General features: G+C 40.9%; 1 protein-coding gene across 1 annotated transcript in view; it reads right to left on the reverse strand.

The window, feature by feature from the left end:
- ABLIM1 (actin binding LIM protein 1) overlaps positions 1-15878 on the reverse strand; it is a 311835-nt gene that overhangs the window by 295600 nt on the left and 357 nt on the right. The gene's annotated exons all lie outside the window — the stretch shown is intronic.

A 15878-nucleotide genomic window follows, 5' to 3' on the forward strand; every position in this document is an offset into this window, starting at 1 on the left:
AAAAAAAAAAAAAAAAAAAAAAAGTTACAGCTAATAACTATTGCTATGCTCTAAAAATCTCAACAAGATACATGCACAACGATGTTCAATGCAGCATTGTCTATAAAAGCCATCAAGCAAAGTATCTATCAAAAAGGATTATTAAGTCAGGTGTGGTGAAACCATCTGCTTGAACACTATGAAGTCATTTTTAAAAATGAGCTATATCTGCAGGTACTAAGAGGGAACAACATCAAGATATATTACGTGAAAAAGGCCAAGTGTGTTTTTAAGTAAGCAGGTAGGTAGATCATCATTTTATAGGTAATAGATTGATTTTAGTGTCCTAGTACACACATAACTTTTCTCTAGAAAAGAATCTCAAGAAACTGGTAATAGTGGTTACTTCAGAGGATGAGGACCTTTCACGTCCCATGTTATTTAAATTATTCTTTTAAATCTAAGTATATGTGTATATCCCTCTTTTACATCAAAAGAGTTTCTCTGGACAGTTATATTATAGCTCTTAGAATTAAAAAAGAAGCTTTTACCTTTTTAGTTTTCATTTAATTTTCTAAGTTACACCTTGGTCTCAGTTATGCTCTGGGGAAGAGCCTCTGGCCATGCTTAGCTCAAACCAGCTCAGGGAGACTATGGCCAGACTGGGTGGGGGTGGGAGAGGTGACCAGAAGCCCCAGCAAAAGAGCAGTGCTCAAGGATGTTGTCTACACCAAGGCAGCAGGGTTGCAGCCAAGCTGGATGTCCAGACATAAGACACGTGAGACAATACCTTAGGAAACTCTTGGAAATTGCTGAAGGATGCTTTGAAGGGGATTAATTTGTAGCTGCAAATGCAGTAGGCAACACAACAACATACCCAATATGCACCCCAGTATCCTTGACACATTCCAGAACCCCGTGACAGGTGGGAATGAGGAGTGTGGGTGTGAGGAGGATAAAGGGAGGAGAGGGTCAGCGTCCCTGGGGTACACATCACCTTCTAGGAAAACAAAACGCAGGGGCAAGAGGGGTGAAATCACGTATCAGAGCAACCACGTCAGAGTGTCTAGCTTCAATCCTTCCAGAACCCAGCCTACTGAAGAACACAATGGATGGGGTTAGAATCTGCATGTCAAACACTCCTTGCCCAAGTAGGAAAAACTGTGTCCTTGATCAGGTTTAAGAGCAAAGGCATATGAGGAAATGAACTTTCAAGTCACATCCAACTTGAGTTCAACCAAAAGGACTGAGAAATTCTAGGACAGCAGCTTCTCCTTCTACCCCCCTTCATATGTTTGTGCATCCCACCAGACTGTGGATTTCATGCACAGCACCCTTTCTTCTCCCAATCTCTCAATAACTGTTCATTGAACGGTACTCAGCTTCAGGCTCTGGGGTGGGCTAGGATCTGGGAGTGCACTTATAACACTCGGTCTCTGGCTTCTCAGAATCCACAGTCTAGGAGAGGATAGAGCCACTTAGACAACTCTGCACAGTTTAGTGTCACTGACTAGACACTAAAATGAAAAGGTCTGGGTAGAGGAAGTGTAACCGTTAGAGGAAGAGCAGAGTTCACCACCAAGTTCAAAATGTATTTATTAGCAGAGAAATCAGGGCAAAAGCATGCCTCCAAAGCAAGCCCAGATTTAATCAAAGGGATTCAGAGAATCAGGCAGGCTAATCTCCAAGAACCATTAATAGGAGGCTCACTTAAGTCAAATGTTCCGAGCACCAGCAAGTAAATATCCTTTATCACTTTAGGCAGCTTGGCTCTGGGAGGAGAAAAGGCTGAGATTAATGAGTTCATTAGACTGCCCCTTCTAGCCCACCTTCAAGTGTTCCTTTGTCCCCTTTTTCAGCAGGAATAGAGCATCCCAACCATGTCACCTGTTTTTCTATGGTAAATGTGTGCCAGTGTCACTGGGTAGCCTAATATTAACCTTAAAGTACACGACCACTTAGTGCCATTCCTACAACTGTCAAGAAAAGGGATAAAGCCTCTGACCACACTATCCTAAGGAACGTGAATGTTCTGGAAGACAGGGAAGAATGGGAGTGATGGTGGCCTTCCAATTTCAGATATCAAACCTAGGTCCAACGAGGCCTCTCCGAGGCAGGGACTATGCTGTACCCCTTGCATTTGGTAGTGAAAACCCTCCCTCTGTGTTTGTGAAATGAGGGGGGAAGGCTGTCCTCAGAATTTGTCTGGCCTGCTTTGTACAGAGAGTGAAACTTCAGAGAGGTTCTCAGGGGGACCCTTACACTAACACTATCAAAGCATTTGCCATGCTCTCTAAAAGGCCCTGGTAGTGCCCCCCACCAACCCAGCCCATCTCTGCCTCTTCTCCGGCTACCTGTTGGCTGGACCTTCCTGGTGCAGGTGGCCAGGTCGAGTCAGCTCTGCTGGGGTCTTGTGATGCAAGCCAGAAGGCAGGGTGGGGTATTTTTAACTATACAGAATTCTTTCCATATTTTTATGTCGTTAAGTGTATCTACATTTTCTTTTATGACTTCTGAGCTTTGTAGCCTGTATGAAAGGTCAGGAATCTTCTAACATCCTCAGGTTATAAATTTACCTGTGTTTTCTTCTAGGACCACTATTGTTTCATTTATTTTACACTTAATGACTTACTACACTAGGAACTGTGTGCCGGTGTGTAAGAAATAAGGGATCCAGATTTCTTTGTTCTAAATAGCCTGTTGTACCCGTACCATTTATTGAATCTCTCTTCTCACACTGACCTTAAAAAGCCACTTTTCGGGCTTCCCTGGTGGCGCAGTGGTTGAGAGTCCGCTTGCCGATGCAGGGGACACGGGTTCGTGCCCCGGTCTGGGAAGATCCCACATGCTGCGGAGCGGCTGGGCCCATGAGCCATGGCTGCTGAGCCTGCACGTCCGGAGCCTGTGCTCCGCAGCAGGAGAGGCCACAACAGTGAGAGGCCCGCATATCACACACACACACACACACAAAGGTCACTTTTCTATAATTAAATTCCATACACATTTGTTTACTGTACTCTGTAATCTTTTCCCACTACTCTCATTTCTCTCCAATACTTAACTGTTTTAATTATTGCAGTTTCATATTACATTTTAATATCTGATACAGCTAACCCTCACTTAACTACACTTCTTTCTCAGAATTTCATAAATTTCATTTTGCAAAACAAATAATAGTATCATTTTGCCATGCCTCTAAAAAAAGATTCTGTTGGCATTTTAATCGAGATTTCATTTCTTTTGTAGAGAGATTTAGGGGAAATGAACATTTTTACAATATAGTGTCTTGTTATCCAAGAGCCTAGTAGGTCTCTTCAATGACTTAAATGTTTCATGTTTCTCCTCAGGGTAATTTTAAAATTTTCCTGACATTGCTCCTGTATGTTACATTTCACTTCAAATGTCTTACTGTTTCATATGCTTAATTAGCATTTTTAAAATTCTAAAAGTATGCTGTGTTTGCAACACTTTTCCACCACTTCTCTCATTTGGCACTCATTTGTTAAGGTCCCATTCTGGTATCACTTGCTTCATCAAGTCTTCTTTGGCCCCATGTCCAGTCAAGATGGTGCGGGCCCTTCCTCTGTGCTCCTGCAGCACGTTTTACGTCCCACCATCACCACTGGCCACACTGTGCAGCACCTTCTGTACACACGCCTCTCACCTCATTAGTCTGGCAGCTCTGCTAGTAGAGGAGCCAGTTAGCACCCCCCAAGCCTGGTTTATAGCGAGCACTCAACAATCCAATCGACTGCATGAATGAATGCCATACTGTGCTTCTTCATATTTCGGTAGCATTTTTGCAATGCTAACAGTGATAACACTGATAAATAGTAGAATTTGGAATAATGTGACTGACAGGGTTTTATTTTCCCCTTAAACACAAGCCATGTTTTAAAATGCAGAAAATTATCTCATATAATGAGAAATCATAATTAAGAAGTGAAAACTAGATGCATTATTTTTCTGGCATGTATTTCAGCCTCATGTAAAGAGGCAGCATCGTGGTGGATAACATACTCTGGCACGAACAAGACCTGAATTTAAATCCTGTATCAACCACTTATTATCTAGGTGATATCAGGCAAGTGTCTTCACTTCTCTGTGCCTCATTTTCTCTATCTGTAAAATGGGCATAATAAAGATTCTCATAATAGAATACCTAAGAGACATCTCAAATTTAAATGTCCAAAATGCTTGATTCCCCTACTCCCCAAACCTGCTTGTTCAACATGCTTCCCCATTCTAGGAAAGACATGCTTCCCTTCCAGCTGCTGAGAAAATGGAGGTATCCACAGTTCTCCCCCTTCTTTTGCTCCATGTTTCCCACCCATCCACAAGTCCTATAAGCACTTCCTTAGAAATATTTCCAGAATCCATTGACTTTTCACCAGCTGCTCTCCTCCCATCTGGTCCAAGCCACCATCTTCTGTTTTGACCATTGCAGTAACCTCCTAAATGGTCTTCATGCATCTACCCTTATTCACTACAATCTATTCTCTATATTGTTGACCGAGTGATCCTTTTAAACTATATCAAATCATGTCACAACTCTGCTCAGAACTATCAAGGGCCTCCTATCTCACTCAGTCTCACTCAGAGGAAAACTTAGGTTCTCACAGTGGCCTGTAAGGACCAATTTGACATAGCCACCCCTTCCCCAACTACCTCTCTGACTTCACCTCCACCCCTCTCCCCTACACTCTCTGATCCAGCCACACTGGCCTCCTGCTGGTCCCAGGACACACACGAGGGATAGACCTCAACACCTTTGCACTGCTTATCTCACTGCCTAGAAAACCCTTCCGCCAGAATCTGCATGACCTCTCACTTCCTTCGGGTCTCTGCTCACCTGTCACTTTATCAAAGAGGCCTTCCATTATCATCCCGTATGTATAAAATAGCACCTGCCCTGCCCTCTCATCTCCCCAACTCTCTCTCTTCTCTTTGCTCTTCTTTATATTTCTTCCTAGCACTTTATCACCCCTTGTCACATTATATGTTTATTTGGTAAGTGGCTGTCTCATTTCAACACCTCGAATAATTTGAGCCCTTAGTAGGTGTTCAACTAATACTTATTGAATGACCGGATAAATGAACACATTGTTTACAACTCCAATTCTACAGTTTATATAAAGTGTCTAACCACTGAACAGATCCTTCTAAAATAAAAAGGAGCTAAGGAACTGGTAAGAAAACTACACTATCACTGGTGTTCATGTTTATTGCTCACCCGAACGCTTAAATGAATCAAAATAAAGATTCCCTTGTTTTACAAAGAACAGGAGCAACAAAAAATCTCCCTAGAAGCCATTAGAGACTGCCAACCTAAACTTCTTTTCTACAGTTTTTTTAACATTTAAAAATTATGGCTTCCCCTCCCCTCTCTCCTTCCCCCAGACTCTGGGACTCCTATCCTTCTGTTCATTCTTATTTGGAGTATAAGCCAGAAATAGCTGTTTACTTCATTGTCCTCATTTCCCTTCATTGTTACCATTCAGTTCTCTGGTGGCTACCCTCTTGTGGATGTGTTTTTTTTTTTTTTTTTTTCCTTTCCCCGGAATGGCTCATGGGCCCAGACGCTCCACGGCATGTGGGATCTTCTCGGACTGGGGCACGAACCCCTGTCCCCTGCATCGGCAGGTGGACTCTCAACCACTGTGCCACCAGGGAAGCCCTGGATGTGTTTTTTAAATGAATTCTCAATAAGTTGAGAAAGAAAAGCATGGGGAAAGACCTCAGACACAGTTTTAAGCAAAACATATTATAGGATATTTTCTTTAGGACAAACTATTAATAAATTGACTCTAACATGATTACATATACACCATCAAATATTATTCACATATGTAATAAAGTTAAAGAACTGGAGAGAGAACACACAGTACAGAATAAAGAACTTTAATTTATTAAAATGTGAATAACGATAATTACGCATGTAGAGCTCTTTCTCACACAAGCCTAAAAAAGAAATTCTCTAACAAAGGACCAAAATCACGTGACCTCTAATCAAGCAGCAAGTAATTTGGGGGTGCTTGACCCACAATTTCTGCTTTCATTTTTATCCTAATGTAGGGCTGAATAATACAAAGGATTTTATGGGTACATCTACTAAATAAGAACTTGCCCACCCAGTAATTATAAAACAAAACACGGACAATTTCCTTATACTGGTAAATACATATTAGATAAATTTTCCAATAAAATAATACAATGTACTGGGGAAATAAACCTTAAATACATTGGCAGAGAGTCATCAAATAGATAGTGAGTCCAAGAACAGACACAGGTAGACTGAACTACAATTTTAAAGCTGCTTTGAAATTTCACTAACTACAAGAAACAGAGCCACTCATTTTAAATGACTATGGAAGACCAAAGGCACATTTCCTTCCCACAATAGTTTTTCTCTAGATAACGACCCCGATAGAAGAAAATTATTGTGTGAATTACTCCAAAAAAAATTCTAAAAATTCATTTGGGTTTGACTTCATGTCAAATGTTATTGTTGGTCTCTAATGGTAATTACACCTGAGCATACCAACTTCCCATGAGAGAAAATAGCCCAGAAATGTGCTGGATTGATGGGGAGGAGATGGCCAGTCTAGGATTTAAGTTAAATTTTGATGTAGATAATATACAATGTAGCTAACATTACAGGCAAATATTCAGATATTCACAAAAATTCTATCCTTTGAGACCAAGGAATACACTGACACCAAAACTCAGGCCGGCTAGAAACTCTACTAGGTAGGAAGCCCACAATCCCAATTTCCCTGGGATAGCCCCACTCTACACCTATGTCCCAGCATCCCATCAGGTTTAGCATTTGTGCTAGATAGAAGTATCCCATTTGGATGTTAACTTATACAATACATGTAAGTTAGATTAAATGTTGATCAGCCCTATTTGCTCCAGCCTCATTCAATCACAAATTCTAACATCTTTTAATATTTCTGCACCCAAAAATCATGACAATCCTCACTCCAGAGTGCTCAATAAATATTTGTTAAATGACTTTATTAATTAATATACAGATTTGGAATATATCTGGCTGCTCTAGAAAAGAGGTTCAATAAATATTAGCTGATTGAATATCAGTGAGGAAGGTCGAAAGAGCAAAAGAGTTAACCCCTGTCCACCACACTGTCTTCTTGCTTGCTGTCAAGAAATTTTCAGATAAATAGTTGGCATTTCTGTTCTTAGGGGAAGGGAGAGAAAAAGTATGCATTTTCTTCGTTCTGGAATCCTGTATATATCTAACATAAATTTCAACTCCACTAGCTTCTATTCCATTTTCAGTAAAGAAAAATGTGATAATTCAATTTATACTAGCAAATATCTAAGTTAGACTCAAATCTGATATCTCTATTTTCAATTTGTAATTGTCTTGTTTAATCTACATCAATCCCCTATTGTTCTCATATTCTCCCTCCCTCTCTCTCCTTCTCCCTCTCCCTCACACTTCACTCTCATAACAATTTCCTCTCCAGTTTGCAAGTGAATTGGTTTTTCTCCTCAGGCTGTTGTCTGTGACAGAATGAAGTTGTTTGTGCTCTAGATCGTGAGGTATTTACTAAGGTAGCAAAGAGTATACCCTAACTTATGGGGGAGAAAACAAGACCTAAAAATGGAAGTGCCCAGGAGAACCCAAAGAAACACATGGATTGCTCTATCCATGGAGTGGAGTCGTAGGTTCATTTTTAGCCTTGCTACACTGTCACCAAAATGGGTGGACAAGATGGGCTGCAGGAGAGGACCACAAAGCTTCAAACTACTTCTCAAGAAGTCCTCAGGGCAAATGAACAAAATCGGTTCTTTTTGGCATGCACTGCACATTTAGAGAGAGAACAACCCTACCGTAATAGGATAGTGAAAGGCAACATGAGCTGTCAACTCCTAGTGACATTATAAAATTTAATAAATATAGACAGACAGCAGGCTCTTTGATGATGTTTATTAGGAACTCTAGGAAGGCTACATAGATATGTATGGAATGGGTGGATGGATGGATGGTATTTCTAGAGTCTGCTGCTTTAACCAGGGTGAAATGCTGACCACTTACATTCCTTTTCATTTCACTACCATGTAATTAGAAACCAGTGATTAAGCAGATAATGGCACCACAAGGTCAGGACTTAATAAGTAGCACCTTGGGAATGGAGCAACAAAATGTTAAATTGTATCAAGTGATCAGTACTATCTATGTCAATGAACACTAATATGGATTGAGTTAGAGAAGAACCTGAAACCACAGGCTCATAAAAAAAAGAAACATTTCTCCCCTAAAAGATTATGAAGACTAATTTATCATCTCAAAGAGATTGTTCCATAAATTTTACAAAATTTCATCTTTCATTTTAAAGGGCTCTATGAATTACTGCTGTTTTGTTCCTCTCTAGAACTGAGGGAACTGTTAGTGTGCGTGTAAAAGTAGGATTGGTTAAGAATGCACACTTCTGGGGGAATGGCCTTGCTCCTTCCCCTGGCTAGAGTCAAACATGTTGCTTGGCTATTCTGCATTCAGCCCTCCTGTATGCCCGCATTCTTTGTCCTGGAATATTCTGAGGCCAGGTACAAAACTAAAGATAAGACTCCTAATCTGCCATAAAAAAGGAAACACGAGAGCGGGCTTTGGGCAAAGTTTTTACCTAAATGGGAATTGTGGTCAGGATAAAATGTAACTCACTGCAGCATAAATTGGCAATAAAATACCATCAGTACCATTGTGGGCAGCTGAACAACCAGGAATGAGTTATCTGAATGTACCAAGGACAGACCTCTCACTTCCCTTCTTTACATCTGCACTTCTCTGTTTAGGAAAAGCCTTTGATGGAAAGGCTTACTAGTTCAATGCATCATTCCCTTGTCTTCCCTATTCTTCCTCTCCTCCCCACCACCAATCCTGTAACCCCCTCACATGTCACAGACTCCTTCCTCCCCATATGTCCTGCACTTTCCCTCCTCCGTGTTTTTACCTATGCGATTCCTGTTCCTTCTGAAAGGAAGCACATCTTTCAGTATTCTGCCTGCCAAATCCCCACTCATCCTTCAAGATTCAACTCAATTTCCATGTCCTCTGTGAAGTGAAGGCTTCATGTTATCTCCAGTCACAAATTAGTTGAACCTCCCATAGCAGTTTGATGATTCTTATTTGATAATCTTAATGATCTATTCTGGTCAGCTGTGTACATGTACATAACTTTACACACACACACACCCCTTAGTTTGTATTCCTTTGGGATTGAGAATAACCTTTTTTCATATTGTATATCTAGTCTCTAACAGAATAAGGCTTGCTGTTGCATTAAGTGATGTAAACTTCCAAATAAGATCAGAAATACATACCTGTTCACAAAATCAGGTATCCAAATAAGAATCTGGTTAATCTTTCAAACACAAAGACACACAGACACACACATAAAGTAAAATAACTTGTTACTTACAGCTTTAAATATAAGAACTGTTCTAAGAATTGGTTTTACTGCAAATTCTAGGACACACATATCAAATGTACTCGAATTGTTGCCATTGGGAAAAGGAATGGGATTGAGGGATAGGGATAAAAATATATCAATAAATAAACTGGACAAGGGAGGGGTCTGATGAACTGTTGATGACAGTAAGCCATAACCTGAGAAGTATGATTAACTCAACCTTCTCTACATGAGGTCTCAAATTAAAAAAAAAAAAAATATATATATATATATACACACATATATAAAATGCTGTTCAGAGATACAATGCATGAACAATTCAACCTTCTGAAACTCTTTTCTGAAACATGATTCTCCCACCTGTGAGAAACTGATGTCAAAAGCTACTTCTCTCATGTAAAAAAAAAAAAATCTATTTAATTGGAACCCATATATTTTAAGTGCAAAAAAGGACTTCTAGGAAGTGTAGTGTTTTGCTGCTTTATTTTTCTTTTAATACTAAAACTTATAATGGCTAGACTTGGTTTTCAAGTACATTGTCCTTTTTGTTCAGTTCGGTAAATTGCTTGAGAGTTCTGTAACTCAAAGAGAAGAGAAACTCTAGCCAGAGGCCAGAAAATACAGGCCAGAAAAACGGCCCCCCTATAACACCAAATAAGAAGTCTTAGAACGGGCTTCCCTGGTGGTGCAGTGGTTGAGAGTCCACCTGCCAATGCAGGTGACGTGGGTTCGTGCCCCGGTCTGGGAAAATCCCACATGCCGCGGAGCAGCTGGGCCCGTGAGCCATGGCCGCTGAGCCTGCGCGTCTGGAGCCTGTGCTTTGCAACGGGAGAGGCCCACGTAAAGTCTTAGCGCATTAATCTTTGCAACATCACCATGAAAGAAGTTGATAAAGGTAGAGTGATGCAACTAGAGGTATAACAGACATGGAGTTACAGGAGGAAGTAAGAGAGAGAAGAAACAGAATGGAAGCCTCCACTTTATCATTTAGCAGATTCGTATTTGTTGAGCCCTGCTGTAAGCATGGAAGCAAAAGACGTCAGCACAAGGGAGTGTGGCTCTGATTCCTAGAGTCCCTCTGCAGCTCAGCCCTATGGAAGAACCACTGTCCAGCACAGGTCTTAGCTGCTACTCTACAAATCTGATGGCAGCCCTCACCTCCTCGCTGCCTTTAGCCAGTACTGCCTGGGACTCAGCTCGGCCTGCCACCAGAACTCCTCATGCCAAAGTTAAGATATTTGAGGCCGACCATGCCCAACCGTCTCCCTCATTCCTGCAGTCTCAGTCATGGAAAGGACTGAGAGGGCCCAGCCTCACTCATTTCCTCTCCCCCTCATCCTCCCTGCCCTGTGCTGCTTCCCTCCTGCTGCACACCTCCCACCCACCACTGATGACCTTCCACTGTGCTCCCTGGAACCACCCTTCCTTGTAAATGAAAATCCCTACATCCCCAGCCGTTCCACAAAGTGCCCGCCGCACCTTCTCACTCAGCTGAGATCTGGCTCCCCTCTCCCTGGCAAACACACCCTCCTGAACCTACATGCTTTCCAGGTTGACATACACACAACTGTTTCTTTCATGCCCGAGTCTCCCTGGAAAGCCTTTCCCTCTACCCCATCCTTTTTCACTTGGCTAAATCCAACTCATTCTCCAAGAAAACATCCCTGCTTTCTTCAGGAAACTTCACCTGATCTCCTGGTCCTCAACCCCGACGGCTATATTCGGTGCCACTCCTTTGTATCATCATAACTCTTTCTCTAGCCCACATTATCTCTCTCCTTCTCTCTGCACTCAGCATATCCTTTTATAAATAAATAGTATTTATGTATTTGTCTCCCGCACAGAACTATGAGTTCCTTGAGGGTATATGCTGTGTCCTAGTCACTGACTGCTGTCACGTAACAGGTGTTCAGTAAATGTTTGTTGAATAAATGAATGAAAATCTACAGTCCTGACTTGAATAAATGAAATGAATACTGGGGATGAAGTGGACATTTTTCTTATTTATTCATTTTTTCTCTCAATCTTTTAAAGCTATATCTACTTGCTATCAGACAACACAAAGATATGTTCAAAGAAAAGCCAACGCTCTCCCCTCCCTACCCTTGACTTTAACTTTTTTTATCCTCGACCTCTTTTTACCCTTGACTTTTTTTAACCACTGTTGAATGCTTAGTGTGTACTGTTCTATGACTTTCTCTATGCTCATGGCACACCCATATGCACACGTAGAGATTTTTCTCAATTTGTAGAACTAGGATCGCACATATATATTTTATCATAACACTTGCTCTTTTCCCTTAATAATGTATCATGGCCATCACTCCAGACCAACACATATGGACCTAAGTCATTCTTTCTAATAGTTGCATAACAGTCTATAGTATGGATGAACCATGATTTAGTCACTCATTCTCCAATGGATAAGCATTCAGGTTGCTCCTAGTTTTATGGAAGTTCTGAAAACAAAGATAGCAAGACTGATCTAATATTTCTAGAGCATACGTACTGAGTTATTTCTCTGCCAGTGCTATGGACTCTATCCTCACATACCTGGACCTATTTTCTCAAGACTCGCGCTCTGAAAACCTAATAAGCTCAGAAGCGATCTCTTCTGCGTACAGCGCCAGTTGCTGCCACGCATCTTATACTGAATAGGTATTTAATATTTATTGAACTGAACCAAAAGCTAACCAGATAGAAACTGCCGGGAAGGATACACAGGATGCACTGTTTGCCACGCTTAATTTCGAGGATTTGGTAGGAAGGGTGTAAAAATAGAAAATTTTCATTTTTAACTTAATACACTTCTGTTTGAATTTTTAATATAATACTCTATAACTTCAATATTAAATATATCCATTTATACATTAATATATTTTGATTATATGAATATATTGATAATAAAATTTAGCACATTATTTTTATAACTCAAAAACAGCTTTTTTCCAAAACTTTCTGGACGATACAGAACCCCTGAGTTAAAAGAAATAAGCTCTAATTCAATAACTCCAAAGTCTGGCTGTACATAAGAATCAACTGAAATTTGCTATAAATTCAGATTCCCAGGGCTTTCCATGAATATTCCGATTCAGTAGATCTGAAGCAGAGCCCGGTATCAGCATATTTAATAAATACTCCAGATGATTCTTTGATCCTGCTCTAATCTAATGATTTTTAGAATTACCTGGGGAGCTTTTCACATAGTATGTGGATGTTTGGGCACTACCTTTAGAGGTTATGAGCCATTAGACCTGGAATGAGACCTGAGAATCTACATTTTAAAAAGGCTACCTAGATGATTCTTCCCAGGTTTGGAAACTCTATTCTAAGTGTTATAATTTCCCTCAGTTTGTCAATTCAAAATCAAGACATGATAGCTCCATTTTGGTCTCTAGCAGTAAAAATACAACACCAAGTTAAAAGTCTTTGATGATAGTATTCTAAAAGACCACAAGATGAAGAATGTCTTAGCTGGACTATCATGAAATTTAAGAATATCTTTTATTGTTAGTTTGAATAATGAATTAAATTTTAGTACTCTCTTTATATCTTAAAGAGAAGATGAATTCAAAAATATTTTTCTCGGGCTTCCCTGGTGGCGCAGTGGTTGGAAGTCCGCGTGCCAATGCAGGGGACGTGGGTTCGTGCCCTGGTCCGGGAGGATCCCACATGCCGCGGAGCGGCTGGGCCCGTGAGCCATGGTCGCTGAGCCTGCGCGTCCGGAGCCTGTGCTCCGCAACGGGAGAGGCCACAACAGTGAGAGGCCCGCATACCGCAAAAAATATATATATATATATTTTTTTTTCTCTCTAAAATATTTTAATAAAATTACTTTTCTATGGGATTCAATGTTTCAGCATTTTTTAAAAATACGTCTACCCCTACCATAACTTACAAGTCTAGATATTAGAAATAAGAAGAGTTCATTTTTTAAATTAATGAGATTTATCTTTCCAAGTATCTAAAGACCTTCCTAATGATAAGTTAGGTATTTAAGTAGACACATTAACTTTCTGACCATAAAAGTTTATCTCTACTTTCAGGAATAGAGATGAGAGCAGATACTAAATTAGAAAAGCATAGTGAAGCTCAGTTCTGAAAACATCTTTTATAAAAAATAAATGGCAAACAGACATCTTTCCACACGAGCTTAATTCAGTAGCTACTGTACTAGGCATTCTACTAATCATTTAGAATTGTTGTTTACAAATTCATAAAGATAAAAGTATTTCATAGAAACATAAGAAAAATCTTCAGTCATTGGTAATATCTAGGAAGTTCTGGTCCTCAAAAGTGAAGGAGGAAGAAACAGAGTGGGGATATCAAATTAATAACATCAAGGATCAAGGGCCTTGTTTCCCTCACTTGGTCTTTTACCAAATGTCCACGAAGAAGTTCCTAAATATACTGGGAATTCCAAATTACTTACCAAGGCCATTTCCTTTCAATCTCAAGTATAGGGCATTTTTCTCTCTCAGCAAATCAATGATTATGATGTTTACTATAATACTCAAAGGACAAGTAATAGAGAAGCACTAAAACAAAGTGGATGTGACCAGAAGTCAGACAGTCCTGGGTAGAAATCAGGATCTGCCACCTACCAAATGTTTGAGCTCAGGTTAAGTTACACAATCTCTCAAAACCTCAATTCCTTCATCTGTGAAATGGAGAGGTAATAACAGCATCTACTTGAGTCAGTTATTGTGACCAACTGATGCAATACATGTAAAGCGCCTGACATGTAGTAAGTATGCAGTAACTGATATTTATCATGTTTTTTTCTCCCCTTGCAATATTAGTCAGACTTCAAACTGTTAAATGCAAGATTATCAACATGGAGTTTGAAGGGGAAACAAGAACGCTAAGTGAAAGATCTGTGTCCGACTCGAAATCATCCTGCTTGAAACCAGGTTCAAGAAGAAATACTCAAGAACCAGGTCCCAAGCCAGGGCTCTAACCTCTGAATCACTGGGGCATCTTCATTTCATATCCTCGGATAAACCACAGAGACCTTGTAGTAGAAGGGGCCAGAGACAAGGTGAAACTGGGGGGTTACCTAATGAACTTGATGCTTCCTAGGACCTACCAAGGCTCCCAGTAGTTAGTTGGCTCCTACGGTGGGCAATGTTTTGTGTACTAAGGGGTTTGGGTGGCATAAAGCTGTATCAGAGGTGGACTCTGACCACAGAGAGCTTTACAACCTATGAGAACTAGTCGCCACATGTTGCTTTTAATACTTAGGACAGACGTCGGAACCAAAAGCCTCCGTCTTAGAACACGGTTCAGAGATTATACAGCTGGAGTCGCTCTGAAGATTCCGTACACACACCCAGCCCCCTGTAGTCACATGTTTCTCCCTCTTTTTTCTTTCTCTAATACACACAAATTTTTAGGCATCATTAGGCAGGTAGTATCTCAGGGTCGCATATCACCTCTGTAGCTCGAGATCTACAAACGTAAATTCTGTCATTCCACCCTGCCTGTACCACCCCATTTCCAGGTATGGAACCAACCAACCATATTGCCAAACCAACAAAGACCAGTTTCCTTAAAAGGGAGTTTAAACATTCTGGATAGAATTTACATGCCCCAGAATGAACCTTGAAAAGCATCACTAAATTATCCAACACATTGTTAAATTCCTAAACTCCCCTCAAAAAGCAGGGTTAACCCTTCAGAGTTTAAAAAAAAAAATTACACTGCAACTCCTCTTAAAGCTTCAGGGTATCAAAAGGGGTGGTACTTATTGCTTGGCAAATATACTTTCTAAAAATAATCACTATTTTCCTTAAAAGCTTATGGTAAAGCCACCAAGTCACTTCGTTTTCATTGCTGGCAAGCTGCACAGTGACTTGATCGCTTTAATATTTCACTCATAGTAGCAGCCACTGAGCTATGACTAACCCACTCTCCCAGCATCACCACTGGCTCCAGATGGCAAGAAATACATTCCCTTCACTCTTGGCTGAAAAGCAATTCCGATTTTTTTTTTTTCTTTCTTTCGTCCAGTTTCACCTGCAGTTTAATCGTTTCACTCCAGGAAGAAAACCGCTGGGGGTGAGGGGCGATTAATGCAAAGAGGAATACAGGTAGGGAATTTACTTTTTTAAATGAGATGTAAGCACTGCAGCTTTAAATGTTACTGCATCAAGCCCTGGATTCCTTCCGTAACCAAGCTGCAAAATGGTAACAAGAATGGAGGAAAAAAAAAACCTCTTCCTCCCTCCCGGCCAGCCCTTCAGGCCACTGCCCAGCAGGACTGGCAGCGGCGAGCCCATCCCCCACGCCCTCCCAGCCCAGACGTGCGGTTGGCACAGGTGAGCCGGACACCGACCTTGGCCCTCTGGCTTCGCCCACATCCGGGGGATCAAGGTCAAGGGCGAGGGCTTCCTTACACACACACACACACACACACACACACACACACACACACCCCGCACCCCCCCCCCGCTCCACCCT

This window comes from Neophocaena asiaeorientalis, unplaced genomic scaffold (genome assembly GCF_003031525.2).
Source record: "Neophocaena asiaeorientalis asiaeorientalis breed wild unplaced genomic scaffold, Neophocaena_asiaeorientalis_V1.1 scaffold85, whole genome shotgun sequence".
Taxonomy (NCBI): domain Eukaryota; kingdom Metazoa; phylum Chordata; class Mammalia; order Artiodactyla; family Phocoenidae; genus Neophocaena; species Neophocaena asiaeorientalis.